Raw genomic sequence first — 17,267 nt, 5'->3', positions numbered from 1 at the left:
ACACAGCCCAATCTCATAAATGATTAGTCAAAATAAGTCATATTTCTATCAACAGTCGCATGGCAACACCAACCAATCAGTCGTGTGATGATATAGAGGTTAAAAACATCATAAATAATGAATAATTAATAAACCTACATTTTTAATTGATCAATAATAATGAATGAGAAGTTGATGTTTGCGCTCCTGAGCCATAGAAGTACGTCAGAAATCCATATGTGAAGATCTCTTCACAGTGATAAAAGTGATACACATGAATGGCCAACGTGTTGCCCATGAAACAGTGGAGTTATGCATACTGTTATACAGTAGCAGTTAGCTAGAGAGTAGGCTTGTTCCATCTTAGAACTAGTATTGCTTCCCACCCACGGCCCTATAAGATTCCATTTATATACGTTAAATAAAGACTCTAGAAGGGAACATTTCAATAAAGCCAGGGAAGAGAGTCAAAGGCTTGCGATAATGTTAGCTGCAATTTTACTCAATCTTATGTCTAATGTTTAGAACCACGGCAGACTATCGATTCTCCTCTGGCAGCCTTAGAAAATATACACCGTCTAGTTCACTGATGACTTTCCACTCCTAACTCTTTTTCGAGTTTTCTCATCACGTTTGCGGCCTTTCCAATTCTCTTTGTTGTGAGTTCCAGGATTTGAAAGTGGCGAAACGGTGCTAGGCTTTACTTTTCCATCTCCCGTTATGTCTGCTTTGACACAACTATCAGGATGGTGCAACTGGGTTAAGATGAAGCTGTTAGAATACACCATCTCAGAGTGCAATTAGTGCTCTGTCAAATCTATTAATATACCTCCTGGAGCGATTTTCTGTTCGCCAACGTCAGACAGAGTTTCTCAGCGCACTGCTCCATATGTTATGGGAATGAAGTTAAGAGGTGTTAAGGACTAACACGTGTCAGTGAATGAGATGGCGGTATGTCACCATAATTACAGACACTCACTCTCACCCAAGGTTGAGGTGACGATGGTGCTTATTGACTTGGAGACCTCTCAAGAAGGAAATTGCTATCTCAAGAAGCCACGATAAGGAAACTGTAATTGGGTGGTGCTGGAGAGGGTAATTACATCCAATCTAGAACCAGAGTAAAGATGTGGAGCGACTTTCTCTGGCATCATCCCAACTCTATCGTTTTCCACCATACATTTGTACACACTGAGAAACTCACAAGGTAAAGTCATGTACTTTTTAAAAAGTTGTCAAGAGATGAGTGCTACAGTTTGACATTCTTCACAGCTGTTAAATTCCAGCCTTGCACTATGTCATTATTAGGTAATGACTGCCGGGCTAATGTGCGACTGAGAAGTTGGCCACGTCTCTTTCAAGACAGTTTAACCACTGACATTCTGTAAGACAAACTGCCAATCCTCTGCCATGGTGACCCAGCGGAGACGTCTTGCCAACCCGTAGATGAGTGGCCGTTCTATAATGGACCTAAGATGGTGGTGATTAGGGACAGACTTTTAATTTGTCACCAGTGATGTTGGCACTTTGGCAAGGACAGCCATAGGGTACAACGAGGAGACCGTAATGGTGACTACGGTTCAACTGATCTGACTCATGCTACCAAACACAAGCCTTGTAAATCACTCTTCAAACGTCTCATAACAGTTAATTTAGTATGAGTGGTTTATTCCAGAGGCTTCGATGCTGATTGGGTCCATTGATAACGAATTTATATTATATAAGCGTTTCAAAAACATTTCTTTAAAATACATTGTTATGCTTAATTTGCTATTGTTCTGTCAGATGTTTTCCAGTCATTTATTTCAAAATATAACATTGTTCATTTGCATCACAGGGAATTATTAGGTCTTGCATTTACGTCCAAGACCACACACTTTGAGTCTCCACTGCAAACAAAGCAGATCGCCTTGGGAAAGCTCAACCCTAAATCCACTGTAACCACTTCAGCTGGGGGAAAAAACGTGATTAAATCTCAGCATCACACCCATACAGTATTGTCACGGGTGAAACAATAAACAACTAATACATCCAAAGTCTCCCCAGAAGGCTTTTCACGAATAAATAAAAAGCAATGTGTGCACATTTAATTGCTCCACTTTTCCAGTGCTATGCAGAGTGGAAAATAAAATCAGGTGAAGGAAGGAATAAAGGCCTGTTGTTTTTCTTTCTCGCCTCCCTCTGCTCAGCAGTGCGTCTAATTAGAAGACAACACAGGGCTGTCAGAGTTAACACGCCAGCTCTAACTGCCCCAGAAGAACACCTTTCTGCTTATGATCCTCTCTCTGTTGTAAGAGCACCACCACCTCCAGTACTATTCATACTGTATAGAAGGAGTTGCACTATTCAAATAAATGATTCGTCTGGGATAGGGCTGTATCATTACATTTTGTCAGCCGGTCATTGTCATGCAAAAGCCTACCGGTTTCACCGTAATTGAGCGTTAATTAACATAAACACCTTTAGCATCGCCAGTGTAATAGTTTAACTTTAGTCCGTCCCCTCGCCCTGAACCCGGGCGCGAACCAGGGACCCTCTGCACACATCAACAACGGTCGCCCACGAAGCATCGTTACCCATCGCTCCACAAAGGACGCGGCCCTTGCAGAGCAAGGGGAACCACTACTTCAAGGTCTCAAAGCGAGTGACGTAACCGATTGAAACACTATTAGCTCGCACCACCGCTAACTAGCTAGCCATTTCACATCCGTTACACTCATCCCCCTTTCGACCTCCTCCTTTTCCGCAGCAACCAGTGATCCGGGTCAACAGCATCATTGTAACAGTTTTAACTTTACGTCCATCCCCTCGCCCCGACCCGGGCGCGAACCAGGGACCTTCTGCACACATCAACAACAGTCACCCATGAAGCATCGTTACCCATCGCTCCACAAAAGCCGTGGCCCTTGCAGAGCAAGGGGAACCACTACTTCAAGGTCTCAAAGCGAGTGACGTAACCGATTGAAACGCTATTAGCGCGCACCACCGCTAACTAGCTAGCCATTTCACATCCGTTACACTCATCCCCCTTTCGACCTCCTCCTTTTCCGCAGCAACCAGCGATCCGGGTCAACAGCATCAATGTTACAGTTTAACTTTACGGCGTCCCCTCGCCCCGGGCACGAACCAGGGACCCTCTGCACACATCAACAACAGTCACCTACGAAGCATCGTTACCCATCGCTCCACAAAGGCCGCAGCCCTTGCAGAGCAAGGGGAACCACTACTTCAAGGTTTCAGAGCATGTGACGTCACCAACTGAAAGGCTGCTAGCGCGCACCACCGCTACCTAGTTAGCCATTTCACATCGATTACATTCACCCCCCTTTCGACCTCCTCCTTTTCCGCAGCAACCAGTGATCCGGGTCAACAGCATCATTGTAACAGTTTTAACTTTACGTCCATCCCCTCGCCCCGACCCGGGCGCGAACCAGGGACCTTCTGCACACATCAACAACAGTCACCCATGAAGCATCGTTACCCATCGCTCCACAAAAGCCGTGGCCCTTGCAGAGCAAGGGGAACCACTACTTCAAGGTCTCAAAGCGAGTGACGTCACCGATTGAAACGCTATTAGCGCGCACCACCGCTAACTAGCTAGCCATTTCACATCCGTTACACCAGGCCCCCACACACACAAGCCGCATACAAGCCTCCTTTATAATATCTACATTTTAAAAAGTCTAATAAATCAATTGAAGATACACCCTCACAATAAATCCATTATTTATTTTAGTCAGGTCTAAAGAAACATTATGATATGAAGAAAATGTATTTCAGAAGAACAGAATATGAGTTGGTCTACTGAATATGAATTGGTCTACTGTACGTTATTATGTGCCATGCCATAGGCTGTAGGCTTGTTCATTTAGTAGACAAGATATGCTTATAAGTCCAGTGATTTCATAGTAAGAAGAATATAATTGAACTTAGCTGAATAAAACAGAAAGGATATTTTCCCCATTCCGGAGCGAGAGCGCGCATATGAAGTGGCTACTTGTATGTTGAGCATAAAAGTGATTATTTGAAACAGGACCTACAGTATACGCTAGATTTAGAGTTATTTGGCAACTTTACTTGTGAATGATACAAACCTTAAAATGCCTTAGAAATCAAAAGATATATGGGAAGCATGATGCGACTATAGGCTATTGACGATTTGAGAAAGTTCCTTGCCTCAGGCTGCACACAGTTTTCTCATGAAGTGATCATATTTTCACCCATCGGACTATTCTCAATTTAACATTGTCTTTGCTAATATGTATAATTAGTTTCGATGTAGAATGGCCCATTATCAAACAGGCAGGAACAGGAGCAAGAAAAAAAATGCATGTCATCCGTATTCACTCGAATAGCGAATGGAGGCCACTTTCCTGCCGTTCGTTTCACTCACGTTGGGTAGGCTACTCTGGTTATTTCTCGGCGTGACAGGTGATATTCAGCACAAACTCTGTATGCCATGAGCTCTCCAACCTTGTTGCTGCAGCTACCCAGTGCTTAATTTGAGAAACCAAGTGAAACCGGTTCGGGAACATTGATAGTAACATGCTTCACGACGAAACATATTTCATGAAACAACCACTCTCTCTGCACCTGGAGAAAGGAATGAAGGAGAGAAGGGATGGAAACGCACAGTGGTGAGATATTCTGTAGCTAAAGGTAATGTGTCAGCCTATTAATATAAAACATGCCCTATTACGTGGCTATTCAAAATCAAATACACATATGTAGGCTAACTCTGGATTTGCTTAATCTAGGTTAGACCAATTATATACTAAAGATATCGTTTTTTTTTTACGTTTATCTTCCAAGCGTAATATGGGGTAGGCTAAATATTGTATAACCGCAAAATCATTATTTTAAATCAATTTTTTGTTTGGGTTTGGGCTCATAATAGGCCTATGTGTATGCATAATCTATAATATGCATAATTGTGTTTTGAATGAATCATCACCTTAGAAAACACTGTCCACTTCGTGGTGTTAAGGCTTTGAAACAACATCCACAACAACCATGTTTTCCACTCAGTTTCAACCTGCTGTTGGACTTCTTTCTTCAAATTGATTATCACAGTGAGGGGAGTTTTAAAAGCGCGATACTGTTTTGATGATGTGATTTTCGATTGCATTTACGTCAAAGTGGTTAGAGGGACAATAGAGCCCTGAATACCAGGCCATTAGGACCTGATGGTCGTTAGCGACTTGGGTACTACCAAAGCATGTCCAGTGTGCATAAAAGGAGATTACCATGCCTTTGCGGACACATAGGATTTTACTGTGGTCATGACTGCCGGAGTGGCAGTAAAACGCTCACTGCAACAGCCCTAGTTTTGGGAATGGTCTTATATGGTCATGTACAGGTCTGACTCTTTGTCCCTCACTGCACATTCCGGAGGGCAATTTGAGTATTTCATAAAGCAGCTGACCAATAATGAAGCTACACAACAGAACATGTAATCCAATGTGGATTTAGGGGCTGTGTGTGTGTTGTAAATACTACCAGATTGGCATCCAAAAATGGTGCTATATATATCCCACAGCTGTGCCAACGTGCCTGAAAGGAGGTTATGAAAAAAGTTTGTCTAGTGAATCAAATTATCTATGGGAGAAGAAAAAGAATTACATTGCTGTTGTGCCTTGTTGCTGTTCTGCTTCAGTGTACAGTGTACAATGTTGTTGTCATTGTTTGATTCTTGCTTTTCGGTTGGTGAGCATTCAACAAAGCATGGCACTGGTTTTGATCACTCTCTCTGCCAAGATTAGACTGGGACATAAGCCTGATTGGCACTTCCCGCTGTGCTTTCGGTGTGCAAGAGGGGCAAATGAGACTGTTATTGAGGCCTGCAATGGACTGCTCAGGCACAAATATAACATTAATGGTATGATTTAATCCTAATCCGGGGCTATCAGAGCCATTGGGTACACAACACACTGCACGTCCAGACTCAAAGATTCAAATAGATTCAGAGTTTCGTGGGAAGCTGAACAGACAAGCCAGTATATAAAAATAGGAGTAGATCACGCCTAAATCAAAGTTGGTGTTAAACCAACAGAGCTGTGATTTAACTCAACTTCACTAATTAGCACGGATTGATTATGAAAGGGACCAATTAGGTGGTGTCACTCAGGTGCTCGTTCGTCCACAACCTGGGAGCTGTAACTCTGCTAATACCGTTGCTGTGAACAGAAGTTCCTCAGAACTCCTTCCTTTCCTGTCACCAACAGGATGTAAATCCAGGGCTGTTTTTGAAAATGTACAGTAATTATGGGTTTGATTAGCATCAAGTCCATAATTAGGCTGTCCTAGACACCGGAGCTTTAATGACTGCTAACCTCTGGAGCATGCTAAACAGCACGACCTGGGGAAGGAGAGCTCGCGCTCATTTCTCACTACTAAAAGGGACACTTACAGTAAGTAATGTTGGGCCTTTACATGTTGAGACAGTGGTGACATCGTCATACATTCAAAGATCGGTGCTCTCATAATGCAGTTTTTCCTAGCCAGCGTGCTTCTACACCTGCATTGCTTGCTGTTTGGGGTTTTAGGCTGGGTTTCTGTGCAGCACTTGACATCAGCTGATGTAAGGCTTTATCAATACATTTGATTAGCAGATTACATTGCTGATTAGCTGATTAGTTAGTTGACATTGTCTTTAAACCAAAATCTATCTCAGAGTCTGAGCAAAGCATGAGGTAACTTCATTTAATTTAAGCACATTTGCGTATTTACTGTATTATAATAAACAATGTTATATAACGGCTGCTAAGAGAAGCTTCTCCAACGGAGATAATGGAGATCAAAACAGAGTATGTGGTCCATTATTATTAGTAGGCCATGTTCCTAATAGTGCATTATTCTAATAGGCATCAGTGGAGGGCAGCTTTTTGAACTGGAGCTGAGACACAACAAAAACACAACATATCAAAAAGGTCTTGGGTTGTTATGGGTGGGAGGACACTTTTAACTTTTCTTTAGTCATCAAAACAACACGGGTCAAGAGTTCACGACCTTCCTGTTTAGTCTAGATGTGTTTTATCTTTTATGTAAATACTGCCAGCCATTTTTACTGCCAGCCATAAGACTGTTAGCGGTAGGAGTAGATGTGATAGACCAGGTACTTTGATTTCAATGCAACACAATCACTCTGCCACCAGAGTCCCATTCTCTCCATGATGCATTTTTAAGAGGGGGCAATATAGAAGGCGCCACCACAAATCACTAAAGTCTTATAGGCCAATATATTCTCGAAATACACAGGCGAAATGGTTGGCTGCATACTTTATGAAAGTTCAGATTTCTGAACTCATCAGGGAAGGTACAGAAAACAATCTATCCCATAGTGATAGGCAATTCCATATCTTATCCAAAATGCATCCATCCATCCATCCATCTCTCTCTCCCTAACACATACACCCCCTTGACACTGTCTTGTACCACATCTTCACTGAATACATTACGGCAAAATAAGAGACTGACTAATAATAAATGAATGTCACTAGGGTGATAACTTTGAATTACAGCCCCTCGTCCTCCTCTATCACTCACAATCCCTCCATCTCTCCCATTGTCTGGGGAGTAGAAGGCATTGAAGAGGGGGGAGTTATTGAGGAAAATAAGGTTTGGTGAATGCACCTCAAAGCTGTTCTCTTTGAGTGTACACACAAAGGCACTCAGACACAAATACACACACCAACAAGAACACGACAGCAGACATGTGTCTCCCGGAGTTCACAGGCAAGGAGAACGCTCTCATAATGCAGGTCTCTCATTTATTTATTTTTTATTTAACTCATGGAACACTCCTCCACTCTCTCTCTGTCTCTCATTCCATCTCTCCCTCCTTGTTCAGTCCATTTTTCCTCCACGTCCTGGTTCCTGTGTGTGTGCCTGTGTGTGTGCCAATGGTACATCAGATCAATGTTTTCATCCAAATCTCGAAATGGATTCCCGAGTACTGTCACTATACTGTCTGAAAGGCCCAAATACCATTATGTCTTATCATTCCTCTAATCTGATGTTCATCTGAAAATCATATAAACACATCTGTGCAGAGCATACAAGGAAAACATTGTTTGCCATCCATCACAATTAATCTCTGATCATCAACCTAATGGCATTGAGCCAGTGCCAACCTCTGCCGACCTACGTCAAGAGCTAAGGCTAGAGACGGAATTGAAACGTCACTGGTGTTGCAGTAAATAACAGTATATAGTATCTGTAATAAACCACCCACACATTGTTCTCCTCCAGCAGAGTTAGGATGTCAGCAGGATGCCTTGACTTCATGGCTGGGGCATGGCATCTTCAGTCAAGCAGCCCCTCATATGATACATGCCCTCTGGTTTCGGCAGCCCTAATGACTGGAGCCCTGTGGAGCCACGTTTACTGTGGACATGAGGCCAGATCAGGTCAGCCAACAGGCCTACTGAGGTAAACAACAAGAGCCTGATCCAGATCTGCTCCTAGAGCCTAGACAGCTGCAAGGTCTACTAAGTTTGCACAGTGAGCTTCCAGAAATCAGATAGCAAACGCCAACCTACTTAAACCAACTGATAAACAAGGAAGAGAAAACAAGTTTGTACCCAAGGGTGGTCTTCCAGTTTAGAACAGCCGGGAGTCGCAGATGAACGAACACAACCTACTTGTCTTTGGAGCAACAACTCATGTTCTGGCAGAGTACGGGTAGGGTACAGTAGGCGATTGCTCGGGGAGATGACAAAGAGACAAGAAACATTTTGATTTATTACCCAGCATTGTTTAGAATAAAAAGCTCAAAAAATGTTTATCAAAGCATACCATGATCACATCTTTCTTTATAAGCAACACATTATTAAATCTGCATATGAGCTGTTTATCATATCTAGGCACTTACTGATTGCCAGAAACGCATTATGCAAATGTGCACTGGTAAACTGAGTCATCTCATACTGATGCAATTCTAATTGAAGTAGCATGTCATTTCTCACAATTACGGCATTGTTTTTTTGTGAATAGGGGTTCAATAAGGGCACTACAATATATCAATCAGTATGTGATCAATCAGGCCAATCTCTGGGGGGTTGATAAAGTGAATCCCTGCTTTCTCGGCTGACGGTCACTCTATTGTCAGATTAAAGTTTCAGGCCAATTATACAACTTTACAGCACAGTTTTGGCCTGAGGTACCAATATTCCTCTGAGGGCGAATAGAACAGTAAAGCTCTTCGTCCATCATCTGCATTTGCTAACAAAAGTCCAAATATTTGTGAACTACATTTGAAGAAATGAATGTCTGCTTTTCTGGTCAGATAATCAACGTGTTCTTTTGATCTTTTCTGCAGGACTGGATTTTAATAACTCTCTCTTAACCGTAAACTGACCTCTGGGGACATTACGGATCTATCGTAGGATATAGAGCAAGTAAGAATGCTGCACTGTGGGTTTCAATTCATAATAGATATCCTCTTTCCATCTTAATAGAGACACATGTACATTACCAGTCAAAAGTTTGGACACACCTACTCATTCAAGGGTTTCTTTATTTTTTTACTATTTTCTACATTGTAGAATGATAGTGAAGACATCCAAACTATGAAATAACACATGTAGTAACCAAAAAATTGTTAAACAAATCAAAATATATTTTATACTTGAGATTCTTCAAAGTAGCCAACCTTTGCCTTGATGACAGCTTTGCACACTCTTGGCATTCTCTCAACCAGCTTCATAAAGTAGTCACCTAGAATGCATTTCGAATAACAGGTGTGCAGTGTTAAAAGTTAATTTGTGGAATTTCTTTCCTTCTTAATGAATGCCTTTGAGCCAATCAGTTGTGTTGTGACAAGGTAGGGGTGGTATACAGAAGATAGCCCTATTTGGTAAAAGACCAAGTCCATATTATGGCAAGAACAGCTCAAATAAGCAAAGAGAAATGACAGTGCATTATTACTTAAAGACATGAAGGTCAGTCAGTACGGAAAATTTCAAGAACTTTAAAAGTTTCTTTAAGTACAGTCGCAAAAACTACCAAGGGTTATGATGAAACTGGCTCTCATGAGGACCGCCACAGGAATGGAAAACCCAGAGTGTCACGTTCTGACCATAGTTCTTTTGTATTTTCTTTGTTTTAGTGTGGTCAGGGCGTGAGTTGGGTGGGTTATCTATGTTTTGTGTTTCTATGTTGGGTTTGTCGTTTGGCCTGATATGGTTCTCAATCAGAGGCAGGTGTTTGTCATTGTCTCTGATTGGGAACCATATTTAGGTAGCCTGTTTTGTCTTTTGGTTTGTGGGTGTTTGTCTTCAGTCTTTGTGTGTCTGCACCAGATAGAACTGTTTCGGTTTTCACGTTTGTTGTTTTTGTATTTGTAGTGTTCAGTTTTGGATTTATTAAAATAAGATGAACACTAACCACGCTGCGCTTTGGTCCTCTCCTTCTTCCACCGAAGAAAACCGTTACACAGAGTTACCTCTGCTGCAGAGGATAAGTTCATTAGAGTTACCAGCCTCAGAAATTGCAGCCCAAATAAATTCTTCACAGAGTTCAAGAAACAGGCACATCTCAACATCAACTGTTCAGAGGAGACTGTGTGAATCAAGCCTTCATGGTCAAATTGCTGCAAAGAAACCACTACTGAAGGACATCAATAACAAGAAAATACTTTCTTGGGCCAAGAAACACGAGCAATGGACATTAGACCGCTGGAAATCTGTCCTTTGGTCTGATGAGTCCAAATTTGAGATTTTTGGTTCCAACAGAATAGGTGAATTGATGATCTCCACATGTGTACTGTAGTTCCCACTGTGAAGCATGGAGGAGGAGTTGTGATGGCGTGGGGGTGCTTTGCTGGTGACACTGTGAGTGATCTATTTAGAATTGAAGGCACACTTAACCAGCATTGCTATCACAGCATTCTGCAGTGATACGACATCCATTCTGGATTGCGCTTAGTGGGACTATCATTTGTTTTTCTACAGGACAATGACCCAACACACCTCCAGGCTGTGTAAGGGCTATTTGACCAAGAAAGAGAGTGATGGAGTACTGCATCAGATGACCTGGCCTCCACAATCACCCGACCTCAACCAAATTGAGATGGTTTGAGATGAGTTGGACCACAGAGTGAAGGAATAGCAGCCAACAAGTGCTCAGCATATGTGGGAAATCCTTCAAGACTGTTGGAAACGCATCACAGGTGAAGCTGGTTGAGAGAATGCCAAGAGTGTGCAAAGCTGTCATCAATGCAAAGGGTGGCTATTTTGATTTGTTTAACACTTTTTTGATTACTACATGATTCCATGTGTTATTTTATAGTTTTGATGTTTTCACTATTATTCTACAATGTAGAAAATAGTAAAAATAAAGAAGAACCCTTGAATGAGTAGGTGTGTCCAAAATTACACTGGTACTGTAGAAGAACCATTAGCAAAAACACAGTAACACATCTAACCTGGTGTGTTTGGGGCAACCAACCAAGCAGGATGGGTCCCTGAAGTGCTTTGCCTGGTCCATTTACACATTCATCTCTTGGCCAAATCAGGGAACACATTAAGTGTTCTCTCACATCACACGTCACTCGCTTGACCTTTCAGTGTGACAACAGCCTGCGGGAACATTGCAAGGCTCCCCTCTCTTGCCTCTCAATTTTCCCCCTGTGCTCCTGGCCTGTTTACAGACACTTTGCTTTGATATGCAAGCATCTGCGCTCCCTCCAGGCAGGGAAAAGCGACACACTACACAAGAGATAAACAAAGCTACTTCCCCTCAGCCCTCTCCAAAACGACACCCATGAGAGACTCTCTAACACTGAAGTCTCAATTCAGACATCTTGCTGGAATTGCAGGGCCTGGATATGCTAATTATCCAGTCAGATGATGGTCTTTGTTAAGAGCACTGGTGTTTTCTAGTGCAACTTGAATTACCGTGCTAATAATGGTTAGGTTGTAGGTGGTTGGGAACCTTTCCTATTTTAGGTAGACTTTGAGGGAGAGACTCATCTGTCATTGGCCTAGAAATATTAGTGTAGATTATAGGCCTATTCCATTGACGTACGAAGGAATACGCATACTGAAATGTGACAAAGAGGATAAGGATATAGCTTGTTTGTGATCACTTGCACAGTTACCCAGTTTGCCCTCAGAATATCTAAGAGAGTGAAAAACCGATGTGCTGAAGCCACAAGAGCCAGCTGCTCTGTCTGGATAGATCACAGTGGCCTGTTCTCTTTGAAACACAATCACAAACCTCACTGCGACTTTTCCTCTGAGAGACGAAATCCGAGAGATGTTAGAATGACTACGATGGAGAAACGGCGAGCTGAGAAAGGCAATAGAGAAGAATTGAAGGCGAGAGCCTCGAAGGAGGGGTAATAGGGGATGGATCTGTCAATAGGGGATAAAAGCCAACCAGTAAGAGTTCATTAATCACTTTCTATTAGCCACCCTGATGAGAGACTGAGACTTGAGACCTGCAAGAGGAAAATACAATTTATCCCAACTTTTTACCCACAGCATTCACTAGACTAACCAGGGGACTCGAAACCCGAAGAAAACGACCCCTTGAAAACTAATATGGGGCTATAAGAGAAGGATCGAAATCCCTATCGCGGGCAGCCAGGGACCACCAAACCACAAAACACTAATCAACACTAACATCTCCAACTATTAATTTCATGTTCGAAAAGGATAAACAGCCTGTGGAATTTTGCAAAGTTAACATTAGATGGAGGCATTCCGAAGTTGCTCTCCTCTTTATAATTGGTTGAGTCACTGGAGGAAAGTGTATGATCAGAGTATTCCGTCTCCATAGGAACTCGTCAGGATTTGCAGCAGGATTTTGGGGAGTTTGTTTTAGTTTCGGCAGCAGAGGAGAGAGACATTCTACTGACTTAATTAATTCACTCAGCAGCACAAAGACAAATTACACTTGACTTTGAGTCTGCCCTCGTACATCTCTATTTCCCACAGCATTAAGTGTAGCCTTATATTCTTCACTCGACTTTGTGGAGAAAATCAACAAGGCTTCTGGGTCACTCACAAAGCTCTTTAGTGGAACAAGCTCTGTCACTCACAAAGCTCTTTAGTGGAACAAGCTCTGTCACTCACAAAGCTCTTTAGTGGAACAAGCTCTGTCACTCACAAAGCTCTTTAGTGGAACAAGCTCTGTCACTCACAAAGCTCTTTAGTGGAACAAGCTCTGTCACTCACAAAGCTCTTTAGTGGAACAAGCTCTGTCACTCACAAAGCTCTTTAGTGGAACAAGCTCTGTCACTCACAAAGCTCTTTAGTGGAACAAGCTCTGTCACTCACAAAGCTCTTTAGTGGAACAAGCTCTGTCACTCACAAAGCTCTTTAGTGGAACAAGCTCTGTCACTCACAAAGCTCTTTAGTGGAACAAGCTCTGTCACTCACAAAGCTCTTTAGTGGAACAAGCTCTGTCACTCATAAAGCTCTTTAGTGGAACACGCTCTGTCACTCACAAAGCTCTTTAGTGGAACAAGCTCTGTCACTCACAAAGCTCTTTAGTGGAACAAGCTCTGTCACTCACAAAGCTCTTTAGTGGAACAAGCTCTGTCACTCACAAAGCTCTTTAGTGGAACAAGCTCTGTCACTCACAAAGCTCTTTAGTGGAACAAGCTCTGTCACTCACAAAGCTCTTTAGTGGAACAAGCTCTGTCACTCACAAAGCTCTTTAGTGGAACAAGCTCTGTCACTCACAAAGCTCTTTAGTGGAACAAGCTCTGTCACTCACAAAGCTCTTTAGTGGAACAAGCTCTGTCACTCACAAAGCTCTTTAGTGGAACAAGCTCTGTCACTCACAAAGCTCTTTAGTGGAACAAGCTCTGTCACTCACAAAGCTCTTTAGTGGAACAAGCTCTGTCACTCACAAAGCTCTTTAGTGGAACAAGCTCTGTCACTCACAAAGCTCTTTAGTGGAACAAGCTCTGTCACTCACAAAGCTCTTTAGTGGAACAAGCTCTGTCACTCACAAAGCTCTTTAGTGGAACAAGCTCTGTCACTCACAAAGCTCTTTAGTGGAACAAGCTCTGTCACTCACAAAGCTCTTTAGTGGAACAAGCTCTGTCACTCACAAAGCTCTTTAGTGGAACAAGCTCTGTCACTCACAAAGCTCTTTAGTGGAACAAGCTCTGTCACTCACAAAGCTCTTTAGTGGAACAAGCTCTGTCACTCATAAAGCTCTTTAGTGGAACACGCTCTGTCACTCACAAAGCTCTTTAGTGGAACAAGCTCTGTCACTCACAAAGCTCTTTAGTGGAACAAGCTCTGTCACTCACAAAGCTCTTTAGTGGAACAAGCTCTGTCACTCACAAAGCTCTTTAGTGGAACAAGCTCTGTCACTCACAAAGCTCTTTAGTGGAACAAGCTCTGTCACTCACAAAGCTCTTTAGTGGAACAAGCTCTGTCACTCACAAAGCTCTTTAGTGGAACAAGCTCTGTCACTCACAAAGCTCTTTAGTGGAACAAGCTCTGTCACTCACAAAGCTCTTTAGTGGAACAAGCTCTGTCACTCACAAAGCTCTTTAGTGGAACAAGCTCTGTCACTCACAAAGCTCTTTAGTGGAACAAGCTCTGTCACTCACAAAGCTCTTTAGTGGAACACGCTCTGTCACTCACAAAGCTCTTTAGTGGAACAAGCTCTGTCACTCACAAAGCTCTTTAGTGGAACACGCTCTGTCACTCACAAAGCTCTTTAGTGGAACAAGCTCTGTCACTCACAAAGCTCTTTAGTGGAACAAGCTCTGTCACTCACAAAGCTCTTTAGTGGAACAAGCTCTGTCACTCACAAAGCTCTTTAGTGGAACAAGCTCTGTCACTCACAAAGCTCTTTAGTGGAACAAGCTCTGTCACTCACAAAGCTCTTTAGTGGAAGAAGCTCTGTCACTCACAAAGCTCTTTAGTGGAACAAGCTCTGTCACTCACAAAGCTCTTTAGTGGAACAAGCTCTGTCACTCACAAAGCTCTTTAGTGGAACAAGCTCTGTCACTCACAAAGCTCTTTAGTGGAACAAGCTCTGTCACTCACAAAGCTCTTTAGTGGAACACGCTCTGTCACTCACAAAGCTCTTTAGTGGAACAAGCTCTGTCACTCACAAAGCTCTTTAGTGGAACAAGCTCTGTCACTCACAAAGCTCTTTAGTGGAACAAGCTCTGTCACTCACAAAGCTCTTTAGTGGAACAAGCTCTGTCACTCACAAAGCTCTTTAGTGGAACAAGCTCTGTCACTCACAAAGCTCTTTAGTGGAACAAGCTCTGTCACTCACAAAGCTCTTTAGTGGAACAAGCTCTGTCACTCACAAAGCTCTTTAGTGGAACAAGCTCTGTCACTCACAAAGCTCTTTAGTGGAACAAGCTCTGTCACTCACAAAGCTCTTTAGTGGAACAAGCTCTGTCACTCACAAAGCTCTTTAGTGGAACAAGCTCTGTCACTCACAAAGCTCTTTAGTGGAACAAGCTCTGTCACTCACAAAGCTCTTTAGTGGAACAAGCTCTGTCACTCATAAAGCTCTTTAGTGGATCAATCTGAAAACCGAGGAACCATCTACACTGAACAAAAATACAAAAGCAACATGCAGCAATTTCAAAGATTTTACTGAGTTACAGTTCATATGAGGAAATCAGTCAATTGAAATAAATTCAGTAGGCTCTAATCTATGGATTTCACATGACTGGGAATACAGATATGCATCTGTTGGTCACAGATACCTTAAAAAAAAGGTAGGGATGTGTATCAGAAAACCAGTCAGTATCTGGAGTGACCACCAATTTGCCTCATGCAGCACAACACAATAGAGTTGATCAGGCTGTTGATTGTGACCTGTGGAATGTTGTCCCACTCCTCTTCTACGGCTGTGCGAAGTTACTGGATATTAGTGGGACTTGTGCAAGAATTGAAAAAATATATTCAATAATGCAAATAATAATAATTAAAACATATTGAAAGGTAAGCGCCACACTGAAACTTTTATTTTGAATGGATACCGTCACATCGCTTATTGCTGCTGACTTTACACAACGTTACGGCTACACACAGGCGTGCGTACACTGCACTTCTTATTGTTGCTGACTTTACACATGCAGCGCGTCCGCAGAGGTGAAATTTCGCGCTGCACACACTCACTGACCACTACAATAACGTTCTCGCCCCCCCACATACACACACACTGATCCAATGAAATTACAGATTTCTTGACACACACACACACACACTAATCCAATAACATTTTTTATTCTGCAACACGGTTTTATTTTAAATGTGAGACGTCCAATCAGATAATACCGATCATCCTCTGACAGCTAGCTTGATTGACAGCTAACTACGCAGTTGTGTTCTGCAGGCGTTGCACATGTGGATAGTTAACTGTCATTTAATTCACGTAGGCTAGCTGTCAGAGTAAAATCATGAACAAGTTTTTAAAACGTGCACCTCCCTCTTCATCTACTGCTGCTTCCAATGTCAACAATAAGGCAGACAATCCGGTCCCTGTCGAGAAAATTCGACCCCGACTTTGTCAAATATGGTTTTACATATAAGACAGTGAGTGTGGACCGCAGTGCGTCCTATGCAACGAGCTGTTAGCTAATGAGAGCATGAAACACCTCCAAAATCAAAGGGATCTGGATACCAAGCACCCAAGACACAAAGATAAGACAGCTGACTTAAAAACAGTAAAATGTCAATATCTGGAGGCCTCACAAGATTCATTGAAGAAAAGACACTTCGCATCATACCTTGTTGCCCAGCGCATTGCTAAGTGCAAAAAGCCCACACCAGCGCAGAGGATCTCATACTCCCTGCTGCGATTGATATGTGAACTGAAATCTTGTGAGAGTCAGCTGCCAACAAACTTAAAACTATACCCCTATCTAATGACACCATGAGGAGAATCCAGGACATGTCTGAGGACATAACGTGCCAGACATCAGAGCGCATCAGTGAAAATGGCCATTACGCACAGCAGCTTGATGAATCCACAGATGTGACTAACCATAATTCTAATGGGATGGGATAATAACTTTGAGGAGCAGTTCCTTTTTTAGTGCGGATTTGCACACCACCACCAATTAACAGCATCTTGTCAAGCTGCAGGGACATTTTTGCGAGTATTTCCCGGAGGAGAACAGGAGACAAGACGACGGGACGGAACCCCTTTCGAGTGGAGATGGGAAGCATCACGTTGCCATGCAATGAAGAGGATCAGCTGGTGGAGCTGTCATTTGATCACGGACTGAGCATGCGCTTCCCGGAAATGACACTGCCACAGTTCTGGTGCAGCTCTCGCCTGTCATGCAACCA

At 42.7% G+C, this 17,267-nt stretch overlaps 1 protein-coding gene across 2 annotated transcripts in view; it reads right to left on the bottom strand.

The window, feature by feature from the left end:
* Positions 1 to 17,267, bottom strand: part of LOC139564291 (mannosyl-oligosaccharide 1,2-alpha-mannosidase IA-like) — a 205,005-nt gene that overhangs the window by 62,686 nt on the left and 125,052 nt on the right. The window lies entirely within an intron of this gene.

The sequence above is a fragment of the Salvelinus alpinus genome, chromosome 35 (genome assembly GCF_045679555.1).
Source record: "Salvelinus alpinus chromosome 35, SLU_Salpinus.1, whole genome shotgun sequence".
Classification (NCBI taxonomy): Eukaryota; Metazoa; Chordata; class Actinopteri; order Salmoniformes; family Salmonidae; genus Salvelinus; species Salvelinus alpinus.
This window is presented reverse-complemented; position numbering and strand designations above follow the sequence as displayed.